The 17,013-nt window shown below is 45.5% G+C and overlaps 1 protein-coding gene across 2 annotated transcripts in view; it reads left to right on the forward strand.

Moving 5' to 3' along the window:
- The first annotated feature begins 365 nt into the window (after positions 1–365).
- The window catches only part of MAPK4 (mitogen-activated protein kinase 4), a 166,569-nt gene continuing 149,921 nt past the window's right edge, over positions 366–17,013 (forward strand). The window contains exon 1 of one of the 2 annotated variants that reach the window (XM_061131071.1): positions 366–449. The gene's annotated coding sequence lies outside the window, so the exon portion shown is untranslated. The remainder of the gene's footprint in view (positions 450–17,013) is intronic. The other variant, XM_061131067.1, reaches the window with a different exon arrangement.

A 17,013-nucleotide genomic window follows, 5' to 3' on the forward strand; every position in this document is an offset into this window, starting at 1 on the left:
TCCCTGGCCCCCCAGGTGAGGTTGCCTTCGAGAGGGCTGGGTCAGAGAAGACTGGTCTACACCGCGCGCGCTCCGCCCCGGAACAGCGCGGCGGAGCGGCCCCGGGGCTTGCGGGAGGAGGGAGCCGGGAGCGCGGGGGAGGCAGCCGCCCCCTGCCGCCCAAGGCCGGGCTCCCCCGCGCGCCCGCCGCCGCAGCAGGTGGGGGCCCGGCGGGCCGGGGGCGGGGCCCAGCTCGGGGCGGAGCCGCGGCGGAGAGCGGGGCGGCGAGGACCCGGGCCGGGGCCAGAGAGGCAGCCGGAGCCGGAGCCGCGCGCCGGGCTGTCCGGGCGCCCGCAGGAGCTCGCCGCGCGCCGGGGCCGGGACCGGCGGGGCAGAGCGCGCCGGCGCCGCGGCCGCAGACAAAGGCGCTGCTCGCGCCCGGGCCGCCGCGCTCCCGGGCTCTGCCTTGGGTAAGTGGCTCCCCCCTGCGCCTTCTTTCTTCTCCCGGCTGCCTGCTCCTCTCGGAGTTCCACGGGCTCCCGAGGAGCCGGAGAGAACGGAAGAAATGACACTTCCCCGCTCTCTCTGCAGCCGTCAGTACACCTTTTAAAAAATTCCTGAACAAAAACGCTAGCCGGTTTCACACTCGCGAGTTTCCGAGCGGTGGGACGTCTCCCGTGGGATCGGCGCTGCCGCCCTCTGTGACCCCTTGCTCCGCCGACTGAGCGCGCGGGTGTAGACCCTGGATCGGCGGTTTGGACGTGGAAGTGGACGCTGGGCTCCCCTGGGGCGGAGGGGCGGGGGGTGTAGGGGAGGAGGTCGTGGGGACCGGTTGCCGCGAGGGGACCCCCCATCGCCAAGGACTGCTCGGCGTGTTCTGGAGCGCCGAGGGGCTGTTCGCACTGCAAGTTCAGATTTGGATCTCGGTTATGGGGTCTGCCCCAGTCCTCTCGCACCCTCCTTTCCAGCCTTCTCCCTGTCTTCTTCAGGGTTAATATAGCGCCCCCTACGCCCCACCCCACCGAGGCTCCCACTCTGCCCCTTCGCGGCCCCAGGGCGGGGGCTTCGGACGCCTGGGAGGGAGGAAGCCCCGCCGCGTTCCCAGCTGGGGGAACCCCAAACGCTAATCTGCGGCGGGAGGGCGGGCGGCTGCCAGTGGAGGAGGAGGTTTGACATCACGGCGTGGTCCCGGGCCGCTCCCCCAGCCTCTTCCCGGGCTGCCCTCGGTCAGAAAAGGAATCCCGGCTGCCTTTTTTTTTTTTTTTTTTGCTTTTGTTCTGCCGGTAACTCTCCGGAATCCGGGGAGAAGCCGGGGCGGGCCGATACCCCCGGGAGGGGGACCTTGGCGGAAGCTCCAGGTGCAAGCCCAAAGTGACAATTGGAGGCGGCAGCAGTGCTCGGGAGCAGGCAGTGGATCGGCCGCCAGCCTAAGAGTGGGATGTCCGCCGCGGCCGCGCGCCGTCACGCGCCACTCCCGCACTCTCGGAAACGCTTCTTCGAGACGCGCATCGCCATTCACGGATCTGTGTCTGGGTCTTGATTAATGTCACCTCTGCCCGGGTTCTCTGAGGAGCGAGCGTCAGCTTCTGTTCAATTTGATTGCCGTTTATAGGGGCCTACTGTGTGCAAGGCAGCAGCCCTACTATTATCCTCAGAGATACTAATGGAGCACCTACTGTATACAAAGCAGGTGTGTTATGAACTTTTCAGTTTAGTGGAGTTTATTGAGTACTTGCTGTATTCACGGTACCGATGCTCTGACCGTATCTTAATAGATATTTACTGAGCAACTGCAGCGTACAAGGTCGTTTCTGTTTATTTTGTTTCTGGAGGGCTGTCCAGTGTATCTTTGGGGGCGGGGGACACGTGGAGGCAAGGACGTCAAAATATGTCTTCGAACTCTGCAATTCCTTTGGTAACCTGCCTTTAACTTTCCCGGACTGCTTGCTGTGTGGTGTAGGAAGAGCTGGTCTGGTACACTCCAGCTTGAGGGGTTTATCAGACGGGAGCAGGGCAGAATAATGAAAAGGCTACTCTGGGACCTCTTTCCAACTCAGTTTCCTCACTTTAAAAAGGAGGAGGGAGGAGGCAGTTCCCTTTGTGCAAAGCACCCGGTAGTAGCTATTGCAGGGAATCAAAGGTTAATGAGGCAAAGCATTGACACTTGGGGGGGGGGGGGAGTCTATGGTGGGGACAGAAAAACAGACAAAAGACAAGTCAGGAAGCTTGTGGGGTGGGGCATGAAGATAGGGCCAGGATGGACCCCCCACCAGCCGCTGGCTCCAAACCACGACCCTGTTGAGAGTGGCTTTCTTTTTTCTTTCTTTCTTTCTTTTTTTTTTTTTTTTTTTTGAGAGTGGCTTTAAAATTCTATCTTTCTGGTGGCTGGGGACATAGAGGCAGAATCAAATGGCCTGAGGGCCCTACCTACTAAGAGATTAGATGAGTCTGTTACTCTGATGGGATCTTGAGACACACTGGAATATCCAGATTGGCAAGAAAACCATGGGTCCTCAGCCTCTTGGCATTGTGTATATAGGCTGTTAGGAAAATGTAGACTAGTAGGTATGATGTAGTCTAGTAGGAGTTCTTGTGATAAACACATAAATGGGCTGCTTGGGCAGCATAGGTGAAAACCTAGGAGCAAAGTCTTCCTAGAATTTAATGTCAAAAACAAAATTCTGTGCTCATGGAATTTTGACTTTCCTTTTATCAGACAGTGAGAAATTGCTCTGTATCTAGTATGGCTGTCTTTTTAACTTCAGTTCAGTTCAGTTGCTCAGTTGTGTCCGACTCCGTGACCCCATGGACTGCAGCACGCCAGGTTTCCCTGTCCATCAACTCCCGCAGCTTTCTCAAACTCATGTCCATTGAGTTGGAGATGGCATCCAACTATCTCATCCTCTGTCATCCCCTTCTCCTCCTGCCTTCAATCTTTCCCAGCATCAAGGTCTTTTCCAATGAGTCAGTTCTTTGCATCAGGTTGCCTAAGTCTTTTTAACTTGGCCTCCAGCAGTTCCTGGTAACTGCTTTCCCCTAGTTTCTTGGTAGGATGATCTTTTTCTTCTCAAATCATTTCCAATCACCCTTGAAAAAAAATTTTTTTTTAAACTACAAGTCTATTAATTTTTTGTTATGAACTAGAAAGCCCCCTTCAGATCTTTTCTGGAAGTAGCCCCATTATGAAAGATACCTAGGAAATATAGTATGATATATACCTAGGAAATATAGATGAATGACTTGGAGGCCCTGTACTTATAAGAGGAGGGAGGGAAAAAAGGTCAAAATCAATCTATTTTCAGGGCAGGAATAGAGACATAGACATAGAGCACAGACTTGTGGACATGGGAGCGGGGGAAGGAGAGGGTGGGGTGAACTGAGAGAGTAGCACTGAAACATATACACTACTTTTGTACAACAGATAGTGGGAAGTCGCTGCAGAACACTGGGAGCTCCCACGGTGCTCTGTGACTACCTAGGGGGTGGGGTGGGGCGGGGAGAGAGGTTCACGAGGGAGGGGACATATGTATACTTAGGACTGATTCATATTGTTGTATGGCAGAAACCAACGCAACATTGTAAAGCAATTATCCTCGAATTAAAAAAAAAGTCAAAATCGGGAATTACACGGAAAATATAAACTGGCCTTGAAAGACAGAATGTGATTTAGATAGGCAAAGAAGATGAACAAAGACCTCCCTTCTAAATTGTGGGAAAGGATGTTAGCCTAAGCATGATGGAAAACAAACCATCTTTCGAGCACTTTAGAAATCTGATAGCTCTTCATCTGGAAGTTTCGAAGCTCTGCCCGATCGTTTAGCTCTGTGCCTAGTGTTTTGCGAGGTGTCAGGTGGGGGCTTCACCCAGCATGGCCTGGCGTTCACTGTAATTCCCATGGCTGGGGCTGGTGAGAACCCTTGTCTCCTGTTCCAGCTGCAGGGAACAGTGCATCCTTACCATTCTTTCAAACATTCCTAGGGTTTTTTTCACCTGAGCTGAACTTGATTGTAATCTTCTTCAAAGCCAAGAATGTGACTTGGTCTTTTCTCTGCATCCTTCCCTCCCTGGAGGCTCGGGCGTAGTCTGCAGGGTAGGTGACTTTTATTCCAGAACCTTGGGTTGTCCATTCCTTCCCTCTTTTCCTACTTCCTCAGGGCCTGACCTTTCTCCCTCTTTACCACTTTCAGTTCCTCAGAGCCTTTCACTGTATGAAAACTTAGGACAAAACCAACCTGTCATCAGCCCCTTTCTCTTGACTAGGAGTGTAGGTCACTGTTCTGTCTTCCAGGGGTCCTTGCACTTGAAGCCTCATTATGGAACAAAAGGCTTTATCCACCATGAGATTTCAGGCTTAGACAAGTGGGCGTTGGAGGTAACTGGGGAGGCGAAGTGCCTTTCTTGGTGCTTCTGAAATGATGCTGCTACCACCTCCTCATGTAGCCAGTCTTGGCAAAGGTCCCTGCGGTCCCACAGTCCACAAAAGTCTGGAGCCTTCGTTGCTTGGTGGCCGGCGTGGCGGCTGAGGTCAGAGAGCAGCCCAGTGTGTGCTGTCAACCCGGCCTTCACTCGCTCCGTTCTTTAAAGGTTAATCCTTTTCCAGAGAGGATTCTTCCTTCCTTCCCTACATGTGCCATTATCCTAAGGCTGGGATCCTCCACCTGGGCACTCTTGGTGTCATGAGCTGGAACACCTGTTGTGGGGCCTGCCCTGTGCATTGTAGCACGTTTAGCAGCAGCCCCGGCCTCTACCCGCTGGATGCCAGTCGCACCCCACGTCCCCTCCCCAAGGTGTGACAATGACAAGTGTCCCCAGTTATTATCAGGTGTCCCGGGGGAGCAGAATCACCCCCTGCTGTGAACAGCTCTTCTGAGGGGTTCTGGTTCTCTGTGCAGTGCCGTGTAACCATTCCCGCTTTCCGGGGAGAGGCCCCCTTTATTGTAACTTGGTTTTCAAGACAGATGACTTGATAAATATAATGCATGTGTGTGCTAAGTTACTTCAGTCATGTCTGACTCTTTGCGACCCTATGGACTATAGCCCACCAGGCTCCTCTGCCCGGGGGATTCTCCAGGCAAGAATACTGGGGTTTGTTGCCATGCCCTCCTCCATGGGATCTTCCTTGATGCGGGAATCGAACCTGCATCTCTTACATCTCCTGCACCAGCAGACTGGTTCTTTACCACTAGAACCAGCTGGGAGGCCCACAAGTGTGTAATGTACATTGTGGCATTTTCCAGGTGAATAATTTCCTGAATCAGAATAAACATCCTTTGCAGGTCACATATCCTAATCTGGTCATCAGTCAATCTTTTGAGACAAAGCAACAACTACCCCCCCCCCAAAAAAAAAAAACCCACTAAACACCTCTCAGCTTCTTCCCCTAGCATGTGTTTGATTTATATAGCAGAAATGCAGGTAGGAGAACCACCGTTGGCAGCTACGATTGCCCACAGCGTCATCCCAGCCCACTGCTCAGACAGTGGCTGGTGGGTGGTAGTGGAGGTGGGAAGCGGTGGGTGAGGATCCAGTTCTGGTGGGATAGGATGCTGATATAAACTGAGGAGTCCTGTTTACGAAAGACAGTGACCGACCACATGAGTGTGTGCTCGGGCTCTTCACTCGCCCTGGATGGGGCTCTGAGGTTTCAGTTCTATTTGCTTCAGGTGAAGCTGCCTCTGGGCATTGTTGACGGCAGTGGCTGCACAAACAGGAACCCAGAGGCTTGCTGCTACCGGTGACTGTCAAGAACTGAGAGAAGCTTCTCAAAGACTTGACTTCAGGAGAGCACCTGACCAACCTAGAGGTCAAAACAGGATGGTTGAACACAGGGCAGCCAGTACTTCTGCTCCTATCTGCCTTCGAAAGTAAAACTTCCACAGTGTTAGCAGCAACTGCATCTTTGTAGGATGGAAGAAGGGGCATGGCTAGTTCACGTTTAGCAGCAGGATTCATGAGTTCTGTCCAGTGGATGGAAGTAACTTAGTGGATCTTGTAAGTGAGATTGGTCTGCTGCCCAAGTTATTGCTTCCGAAAGTGACTGAAACTCTTTTTGAGGTCACTATAATCGTATTTGAAAAGTTTACAGTAAGATTTGGATTCAGACTTCTATTTTGGACCACCCCAGCGTGGGGTGAGACTTTTCCTATCATTGAAACAGGCCAGATAGGAAATACCCTTTGGGGGCAAGGTGGGAAAATAACTCCAGTACTTAAATACTTAATAAAACAAATAAAACCCCTCTATATTTCAGGCTTTTCATTCACCTACAGTCTTTTTCCTTAATCTAAAGTGACATATTTTCAAAGAGGAAGAGAAAGTGCTGTGATTTTTATCTAAATGTGCCTGGCTATGCATGAAAGTGATCTGCCAATATTGCCATTGTCTACATTTAACAAGAATAGAGACTCTTATTAGAAAATCTGATATAGGAGGGATTCTTATAAAAATTAGTAGTTTTTCTATTTCTGTTTGAAGTGATTCAGGTTTTATAAAACTTTTCAAGAATCAAGATCCGTTTGGAGATTTGGGGTCAAATTTACACATTATCTAAGAACGTAGACCTGCAAGGGATCTTGGGGGTCAGCGACCAGCTCTCCTTGCCCCACTGTGTAAATGGGGAAACTGAGGCTGAGAGACCTTAGGCCAAGGTCACACAGAGGTCAGAGTCAGGAGTTTGTCCCATTCTCTTGGACACTCAGTACCACTGGGGAAATAACTCGAGTACTTAAAAACATAATAAAACAAGCAAATAAAACCCCTGTATATTTCAGGCTTTCCATCTTTCCAGGTGAATGTTGGTGGAGGAAGAGCCGGGAAGGAAAAGAGCTTGATAACTGGTCTCATTTCCATGTCGCCTAATCCTAATAGAACTAATCACTGACTCAGACTGATTACATCTGTGCCAAAGGTGTGTGCATGTACAGGTTGCACTGAATAAAAACTGAAACAGTTGGATTAGTGGAACGAGATTGTTTTATAAAACTTCCTATATACAACACAGTGACTATAGTTAGCAATGCTGTATTATATGTTTGAAAGTTGCTATAGAGTAGATTATTAAAAGACGCTTACTCCTTGGAAGGAAAGTGATGACCAACCTAGACAGCATATTAAAAAGCAGAGACATTACTTTGCCAACAAAGGTACATATGGTCAAGGCTATGGTTTTTCCAGTGGTCATGTATGGATGTGAGAGTTGGACTCTGAAGAAAGCTGAGCGCCGAAAAATTGATGCTTTTGAACTGTGGTGTTGGAGAAGACTCTTGAGAGTCCCTTGGACTGCAGGGAGATCTAACCAGTCCATCCTGAAGGAGATCAGTCCTGGGTGTTCATTGGAAGGACTGGTGCTGAAGCTGAAACTCCAATACTTTGGCCACCTCATGCAAAGAGTTGACTCATTGGAAAAGACCCTGATGCTTGGAGGGATTGGGGGCAGGAGGAGAAGGGGATGACAGAGGTTGAGATGGCTGGATGGCATTACCGACTCGATGGGCATGAGTTTGAGTGGACTCCAGGAGTTTGTGATGAACAGGGAGGCCTGGCGTGCTGCAATTCATGGGGTCGCAAAGAGTTGGACACAACTGAGCAACTGAACTGAACTGAACTGAATAGAGTAGATCTTTAACGTTCTCATCACAAGAAAAAAATTGTAGTTTTGCATGGTGATTACTTACTGTGGTGAACATTCCTGGTATAAATACAAATATTGGATCATTGTTGTACATCTGAAACTAATACAATATTACATGTCAATTACATCTCAATAAAATTTTTGAAAAAAAATTTTTAACTTTCTTTAATGTTGTTTTATATTCTCTTTACAGTAAATAGAAAGAAACATTTATTTCCCTATTGGGGAAAGGAATACAGATTCATTATGGAAAGTAGCAAGGTGAATCAAAGTGATTCTTCTACCTGTGATAGACTGATCTGATCATATTGTGCTATGTTGATTTTTAGTGTTTTCTCCTCAGCTCGTTTTTAAACACAACTGAGATGACGCTGTGTTGTGTTGTGCTAAGTTGCGTCAGTCGTGTCCGACTCTATGAACTGTAGCCCGCCAGGCTCCTCTGTCCGTGGGATTCTCTAAGCAAGAATGCTGGGATGGGTTGTCATTTCCTCCTCCAGGGAATCTTCCAGACCCAGGGATCCAACCTGCATCTCTTAAGTCTCTTACGTTGGCAGGCGAGTTCTTTACCACTAGTGCCACCTGGGAAGCCCATGCATATAATTTTAATTTTTTATCTTGTTTTTTCTCAGCTTATATTGTAATAAGCAATTTCCATGTTATTACAAATGCGTTGTAAACATATTTTCAGTGGCTATGGAATTCAGTACTTTGGAACCCTGTTAACTTATTACAGTATTTTGTTATTAGTGGGCATTATTTTCTCCCAATTCTGATCACTGTGGCATGACAGTGAGTAGCTTTGCACTTATACTTTTCTACAATTAAAGTTGTTTTCTTAGTAAATATTTCCAGATAGTGAAATTAGTCAGCCAGGGGAAAGCACCATGTTAATACCTTGCTTTCCAGAACTGGAAATGATTTTACCACATCATTGACAACATAGGGTCTTTTATTTTTTTCAACTATTTATTTAAGGTGAAAAATATGTTGCTTTCATTTGCATTTTGGTTACCAACATGGCTAAACATTTCTCTTTAAGAACTGTTACCTGTTTGTATTTTTTGTTAATTATCTACTTTTCTATTTGGGTTTAGTGCTTTAAAAAAAAAATTGATCTGCTTGTAGAAAACCCGTTTTTTAAGACGAAAACAATAAACCTCTGATTGCACGGATATTTTATGAAGGGTTCCATCTAACCGTAATGTTCCACAGTTGCAATACTTCAAGGGCTGTATTTCAGGCTGAACTCTTTTTGTCATAGTGAGGGAGCTGCCTGTTCCATTCCTGAAGCAAGCTTACGTGGACAGGGAGCTCCGTCCTTTTGTCTAGCCAGCAGGCAGTGAGGACTTACTCAGTGCTTCCCAGGCATTAATTCTCAATCCTTTGTGAAGTGGGTACCGTTTTACTATATCCATTTAGATATGAGGAGAGTGATGTGCAGAGAAGTAAAATAACCATGGTCCCATATACCTTTTAAAGGGTTCTGACCACCAATTCCAGCATACATGGGGTTTTCCCCACACATCTGATAAATTCTCTGTGACACCAGTTGGGTGTCCTGCGGTTCCACTTGATTCTGACATGCTCTACCTGAGATAGCATAAGATCTGATGGGTTATGGTCTCAGTCCCACAAGACTGCCCTCCAGTTCCAGTCTCAAGCCAGGTTGTCACCTGTGTCTCTGACAAAAGTGAAAAGTGTTAGTCGCTTAGTTGTGTCCTACTCTTTGTGACCCCATGGACTGTAGCCCACCAGGCTCCTCTGTCCGTGGAATTCTCCAGGCAAGAATACTGGAGTGGATTGCCATTTCCTTCTCCAGGGGAATCTTTGCAACCCAGGGATTGAACCTGGGTCTCCCACTTTGCAGGCAGACTCATAAACTGTCTGGGCCACCAGGGAAGTTAAATCAAAGGTTCTCATGACTCCCTCCTTGAGTTCAATTAATTTGCTAGAGTGGTCGCAGACTTAGGAAAAGCCATTTAATCTCTAGATTACTGGTTTATTACGAAGGATATTAAAGTATGCAAATCAATAGCCAGATGAAGAGCTAGCCAGGGTGAGGGCCTGAACCTAGGAGGTTCTGTCCTTGTGCAGTTTGGGGCCCAGGATGGTGGCATGTGGAAGCATTCTCGTTCTCCAAGCTGGAAGCTCTCCAAACCTTTTGGATTTTTATGGAGGCTTCATTACAAAGGCATTATTGGTCAAATCACCGGCCACTGCCTGTTGATTCAATCTCCAGCTCCTTGCCCCAACCCGGAAGTCAGGGGGTGGGACTGAAAGTTCCATCTCTTTTTCCATGGTTGGTTTCCTTGACAACCAGCCCCCATTCCCTAGGTACTTTCCAAAACTGCCTCATGAATATAAACCCAGGTGTGCTGGAATGGGGGTGTATTATGAATACGGAGACTCCCATTTCACCTGGCTCTGAAGCAATTTCAGGATCTGAGGACAAAGGACAATATTGTAACAAAAGATATTCCCATTGCATATGTGGCTCAGGAAATTCCAAGGCTTTGGGGAGCTATGAGCCAGGAACCATTGATATGAAGACCATATATGTGGAAAACATATTCTGTTCATCTGAACAGGCAGATACATGTTCCTTGTAAATCACAATATTGAATCTATTTATTTTTGGCTGTGCTGGGTCTTTGTTGCTGTGTGTTGACTTTCTCTAGTTGCAGTGCATGGACTTCTTGTTGCTTCTCTTGTTGAAGACCACAGGCTCTAGGGCGTGTGGGTCAATAGTTGTGGCACATGGGCTTAGTTGCCCCATGGCATATGGAATCTTCCTGGACCAGGAATTGAACCTATGTCCCCTGCATTGGCAGGTGGATTCTAAACCACTGTACCACCAGGGAAGTCCACAACATTACAACTTTCAACCACTGTTGTCCAACCTCTGAGTCTTCCCCAAGGGACCTGCCTCCATTAGTCTTTGAGGAAGCTGGGCTTAGGAAAATTAGCAACTTTTTCGAAACTCCACTACCCATTACTGGGAGAACTTTGTGGTGTAAGGTAATTTTGCTACCTTAATCTTCTTACTTTTATGTCTCTTAGTCTCTCTTCTGCTTCTCCATCCTTTTTATATCTCCTAGCTACATCTGGTAGTGTTTCTGACCTGTCTTCTAAGTCTCACCGTGTCTCTTCAGCTGGGTCTAATCTGCAGTTAAATCCATCTGTTGCATTCTTAATTTCAGTTACTGAATTTCAGTTCTAGAATTTTTAGCTCTTTTTCAGATCTTTAATGTTACTTTATATAGTCCTGGTTCCTTGTTCTGAAATTTTTAAGCCCAACTTCTATCACCATGAGCATAGTTAAGTACTGTATCGTTGTCTTACATTCTGTGTCTGGTAATTTTTCCATCTGGGATATGTCTGTTTCTTCTGTTTGGTGTTTGTCCTAATTCTCATGTTGGTTCGTATTTATGTCATCGTATCTCCTCATGTGCCTTGTTATCTTTGAATGTGCGTTAGTTTTGAAAAAAAATTTGAAAAAAAATTTGTATAAATACCATATTTCATCAATTAAGTACATTTTTTTCACATTTTAATCTCTGAAATTCAGATGTAATTTACAGTTGATCAAGATGTACGTTTACAGTTTGTAGTATTTTCCTCTTTTTCATTGGCTCATACCTAAAAAAAAAATAGTGCATCATATAATTAGCAGTACTGAAGTTTGATGAAATGAAATAATCTGAGGCTTTGAATGATGATAAACATGACAAGAGTTGTAGAGAGCCTTTTAAATAACCTCTGCAGGCTTTCTGGGTACCAGCAATCCCAGATCAGTTTGGGCACTTGAGCTTTTCTAGGCCATTCAGATGACTGGAAGTTTACTTTCTGTTTTCTCTTACTTGTAGGGCTTAGTTGTTGAGGTCGCAACCATGGGCGTGAAGTGGCTAATCAGGCTTTAACCTTGTGGATGCCCTGAGTCCCTGACCCCTGAGGCTGTGAAGGTGATGCTCAGCTTTCCAGCTCTCTTGTCCTGCTTGACAGATTCCCCCCAACTTGGTAAGAGGGGCTTCTAAGACCTAGGGCCACATCTCAGGCTCGTATTCCAGATCTGAAGCCTGAATCCCCCTCTCTCTCATAAGCTCTTTGATACTTTTGTGTGCTGTGTTCAGACACTCAGTTGTGTCCGACTCTTTGCGACCCCATGGACTGTAGTCCAGCAGGCTCCTCCGTCCATGGGATTCTCCAGGCAAAGTACTGGAGTGGGCTGCCATGTCTTCCTCCAGGGGATCTTTCTGACCCAGGGATCAAATCTCAAGCCTCTTACATCCCCTGCATTGGCAGGTGGATTTGTTACCACAGCGCCACCTGGGAAGCTTCTAGGAATAACTAAAGCATTTCATCTGGGTTTCTTTGTTGTGGTCGCTGGGAAGGTTGGTTCTGGTTATGCAGTTTATCGCTGTCGGAAGGAGGCAGTAGTGAATCTCACCTATCTTAGAGGCTGACAGAAGAGCGTGGAATACCAGCTGCTCTTTGCTGGCTCATGGTTAGGGAACTTCCTCCATCCACTCCTGGTATGTCATCCGGGTTGTAACTAGAAAGTGGAGGTTGGGATGAATACATTTCCACAAACTGAATATAGCTAAACATAGATATACTTCCCTATATAAAAGAGACGAATTCTGCAAGCTTTTCTTAACAAGGTGGGTGACTTGGCAGAGAAAGCGGTTCTAGGAGTTGCTTCTGGATCCCCATCAGTCATCAATTTCCGCCCGGCTTCTTCCTTCTCATTCCTACTGTCCTACTGTCCTGCAGAAAGATGGGGGTTTAGGACCAAGAACCCCGATGAGGGAGCAAGATGCTTTGTGTTCCAGCAACTGTTAGAAGTAAAACAAAAAACTAGACCATATTTGAGCTAGGTGAGGTTTCGTCCCTTCAGCATGGGCCCCGGCATTTCCATTTGGGGAGTGGAATTTCTCACCCGTGGCTGAGGCCGTTCCTTGTGGAAACTGACCTATCGTGTCCACAAGGCTCAGGGTGGCCTTTCCAGAGGACTCTCCTTAAATCTTATTTTTCAAAAGAAGCTCTGTGTTCCTTTCTGGCTTTTCAAAGGCATATGGTTTCCTATGGTTTCTCAAAATCAGCTGCCAATTGTATTCTCCCCCTGCCTCAGTCTAACTCTCAGAGATGTTTTCCCAGCAGCTTTCATGAAGCCGTACCATGAAAAAAATGTTTGTATTGAGTTTGAAAAAGTTGGGTGAAGGGGCACAGAATGGCAGGAAGCCCTCCCGCCCACCAGATCAGAGCCTCCATTGGCTTTTTTTTTTGAATGGGGAGGGCTTTTGTGTTTATTTTGGGCTCTTATTTTTTTTTTTCTCCCTGAAAATCTTAGAACTGTCATCTCAGAAAATTGCTTCTGCCCAGGGGACTGCAGGTCAGGAGTGTAGCCATTGGGTGTAGTGATGAAAGGTATGTTATCAGGGACCTGTCTTTCTAGAAAGGCTTGTTTGAGGGGGTAGGGTATCCCCACCACCTGTTCGGAAACCACCTCTTACCTTTTGTGTATTCCATGATGATTTATTCAGCTTATTTGGATTTTCATTTACTTTTACAGTATTTCACACATAGGAAAGATTACATATAACTATTGTAAGATATTGCATATAACTATGCATATTGCTAGAGATGGAAACCCTCCAATTAGCTTTTAATAACTGTCCTTAAGGGACTTCCCTAGTGGTCCAGTGGCTCAGACTGCACTCCCAATGCAGGGGGCTTGGGTTCGATCCCTGGTCAGGGAACTAGATCCCACACATTGCAACTAAGAGTTTGCATGCTGCAAATAAGACCCAGAGCAGCCAAACAGATAAACTGATAAATACACAAATATTTTTAAAAAGATAAAAGAATAACTGTCCTTAAGCAACAAGTCTGTCATTCCACTCCTAAGTAATTCTAAATTGTAACTGATACCTTTGGAAGAAATGATAAATGACTTAATTAATTTTGAAGAAGCAAATTTTCTATTCTCCCAGAAAATGTGCCTCCCCATGATTATTTTTGGAGGCAGAACTACTAGAAAACCCCACCAACCATAAGAACTTATGAACCAAGATGTCTGAAAACTCTTCAGCCTGAAAGGAAGTGAATTAATTTCTCCAGCATGATTCATTTCAGGTACAAGCCAGCTTCCTTTATTTACCAGTAACTTAGACTCTTAAGCTGATTTTTCTAAAGAGGTATAATTATTTTGACATCAAGGCCATAGTCTATATTTCTAACATCAGATTTTCCATTTATTTGAAGCTGAGGTTTTTCGCAGCCATTTTGAGACTGTTTGTCTGCTAATAAGAGATAATATGCTGTGATTTCAATAACATGTGTGAGAACTACAGGAAGTTCAGACAGAGTTAGCTGAGCAAATTTCTGTACTTGTCATAGAGAGCTGGACACTGCCTTCAGAATGTGTCTGTGATAGTGTGAGTGAGTGCTAAGTCGCTTCAGTTGTGTCCAACTCCTTGCGACCCTATGGACTGTAGCCCACCAGTCTCCTCTGTCCGTGGGATTTTCCAGGCGAGAACACTGGAGTGGTTTGCCCTGCCCTCCTCCAGGGGATCTTCCTGACCCAGGGATCGAACCCGCATCTCTTATGTCTCCAGCATTGGCAGGTGGGTTCTTTACCACTAGCACCACCTGGGAAGCCCCAGTAGCGATAGTGCCTTTTACCAAACTTTCTACCAAATAGTCAGAACTTTTTAGAAGACTCAGAACAGTAAAGTGTGATAGCTCTTTCAACAGAAATAAAAGGGATAGAGAAATGCAGAAGTCTGCAGTGATTTTATTGGTAAGAAGAGAATAAGGAAAATGATTGCAATAAATCACTTAGAAGAGGAGATGAGAAGTATGTTAACAATAGAGTAACCACAGTGACTGTTTTGAGCTTTCTGGAAAGAAGGAGTGAAAATGAAAAACGTCTTGACCAATTACTCTAACAACCCACCCATCTGCTGTGTAATAAAGCCAGTGAAATACAGGCCATCAAATGGACAGGGAGAACTTTAGGGTGTACAGAGTAAAGAGAGAGAGAGAGAATTTTCTTTTTCTACACTGTGAGAATTTGTCTAGTAAATAGTTCTGGGCATGTCGTGGCCTAAATAACTGTAAAAATTTTCCTATACTTTATCATTTTCTTGAGCTGAATGAAAATTAAAGACAAATAAAAGGCTTAGAGCCTTAACTAATTTTGTTACGTCTCTAGATGAAGGACGATAAGGAGGAGTCCAGTAGGAAAATGCTCATAGTTTATTATTTTAGTTAAAAGCTTGATGTCTTGTTTCTGAATTTTTGTGCATGCTTTCATTCTTCAGGAGTCATTCACTGAATTTGTTAATCCTGAAAACCCCCTTCTTATGAGCAGTCTTTAAACCTGAAAGGCATTTAAAGAACAAGAGGAGGTTAAAAAAAAAAAAAAAATCCTTTGACTTCTCTCTCTGATTTATTCAGAGACAGATCCCCAGAACCAGAGATCTATGTATAGGTCCTTTAGCAGCTGAATTTTATTTCACCAACAAACAATACCGTTTTGCTCTGCACTCCTGAGTTGAGGATTTAGCAACTAAACCACCACTGCCACCACAATATATTAAATAACCTTCTCGTCTTCTGTTCCACCTTTCCGATTGGTAAGAAATAATAAGAGCATTATTATTTAATTATCACCACTCGAAGCTATGTCAGATTTCAGTAATCTAAAACTATATTGTCTTAAACTGAGATTGTTTGAAATAAGATCTTTCCTGTCCAGTAATGGATACCTAGAAAAGGAGGAGGGAGTAGAATCAGGAATATTTACATACATAGTCGCAATTGGTAACCATAAGCTTTGTTTCTGGAAGGACACATGAGGCATCGTGAGTAGTGGCAAAGTAAGAAGTAACTGGTTACACAGGTGGTGGTGTTCAGTTGCTCAGTCATGTCCGACTCTTTGTGACCCCGTGGACTGCAGCATGCCAGGCTTCCCTGTCCTTCACCATCTCCCAGAGCTTTCCCAAACTTATGTCCATCGAGTAGGTGATGCCATCCAACCATCTCATCCTCTGTCGTCCCCTTCTCCACCTGCCTTCAATCTTTCCCATCATCAGAGTCTTTTCCAGTGAGTTGGCTCTTTGTATCACGTGGCCAAAGCATTGGAACTTCAGCTTCAGCATCAGTCCTTCCAATGAATATTCAGGACTGATCTCCTTTAGAATGGACTGGTTGGGTCTCCTTGCAGTCCCAAGGGACTCTCAAGAGTCTTCTCCAACACCATGGTTCAAAAGCATCAATTCTTCAGCACTTAGCATTCTTTATAGTCCAACTCTCACATCCATACGTGACTACTGAAAAAACCATAGCTTCAACTAGACAGACTTTTGTCGGCCAAGCAATGTCTCTGCTTTTTAATATGCTGTCTAGGTTGGTCTTAGCTTTTCTTCCAAGGAGTAAGCGTCTTTTAATTTCATGGCTGCAGTCACCATCTGCAGTGATTTTGGAGCCCAAGAATATAAAGTCTGTCACTGTTTCCATTGTTTCCCCATTTATTTGCCATGAAGTGATGGGACCGGATGCCATGATCTTTGTTTTTTACATGTTAAGTTTTAGGCCAGCTTTTTCACTCTCCTCTCTCACCTTCATCAAGAGGCTGTTTAGTTCCTCTTCACTTTCTGCCTTAAAGATGGTGTCATCTACGTATCTGAGGTTACTGATATTTCTCCCTGGCAATCTTGATTCTGGCTTGAGCTTCATCCAGCCTGGCATTTCACATGATATACTCTGCAAATAAGTTAAATAAGCAAGGTGACAATATACAGTCTTAACATACTCCTTTCCCAGTTTAGAATCAATCTGTTGTTCCATGTCCGGTTCTAACTGTTGCTTCTTGACCTGCATACAGATTTCACAGGAGGCAGGTAAGGTGGTCGGTATTCCCATCTCTTGAAGAATTTTCCATAGTTTGTTGTGATCTACACAGTCAAAGGCTTGAGCGTAGTCAGTGAAGCAGAAGTAGAGGTGAGGGAAGGGATTTTTAAATTTTATACTTTTCCATACTATTTAATTTTTAACATGAACCTATATTTTTATTTAATAAGTAAATATGGGGAAAAATTGAGAAAATAGAAAAAAGAAAAGAAGCCACTGTATATGAGATCCTGCAGCTCTGAATTTAACCTCTGGATTCCTTTCTCAGTGGAAATTCTAGCTTTTATGAGTCATCAGACCCAAGTCTGTATCGACTCAGTTATGTCATCCTCCATGGTTTTGTGTAACTTGTCTCATGTAGCATGTTTTCAGTCCCTCTCATGCCTGTGTTTCCTTTGAGCCTCAGAGTGGCATTGTCCATTATGTTGGACTGGTATTATATGATTCCCATTTTACAGGTGAAAAGACTGAAGCTTAAGAAAGACAGG

Source organism: Dama dama, chromosome 27 (assembly GCF_033118175.1).
Source record: "Dama dama isolate Ldn47 chromosome 27, ASM3311817v1, whole genome shotgun sequence".
Classification (NCBI taxonomy): domain Eukaryota; kingdom Metazoa; phylum Chordata; class Mammalia; order Artiodactyla; family Cervidae; genus Dama; species Dama dama.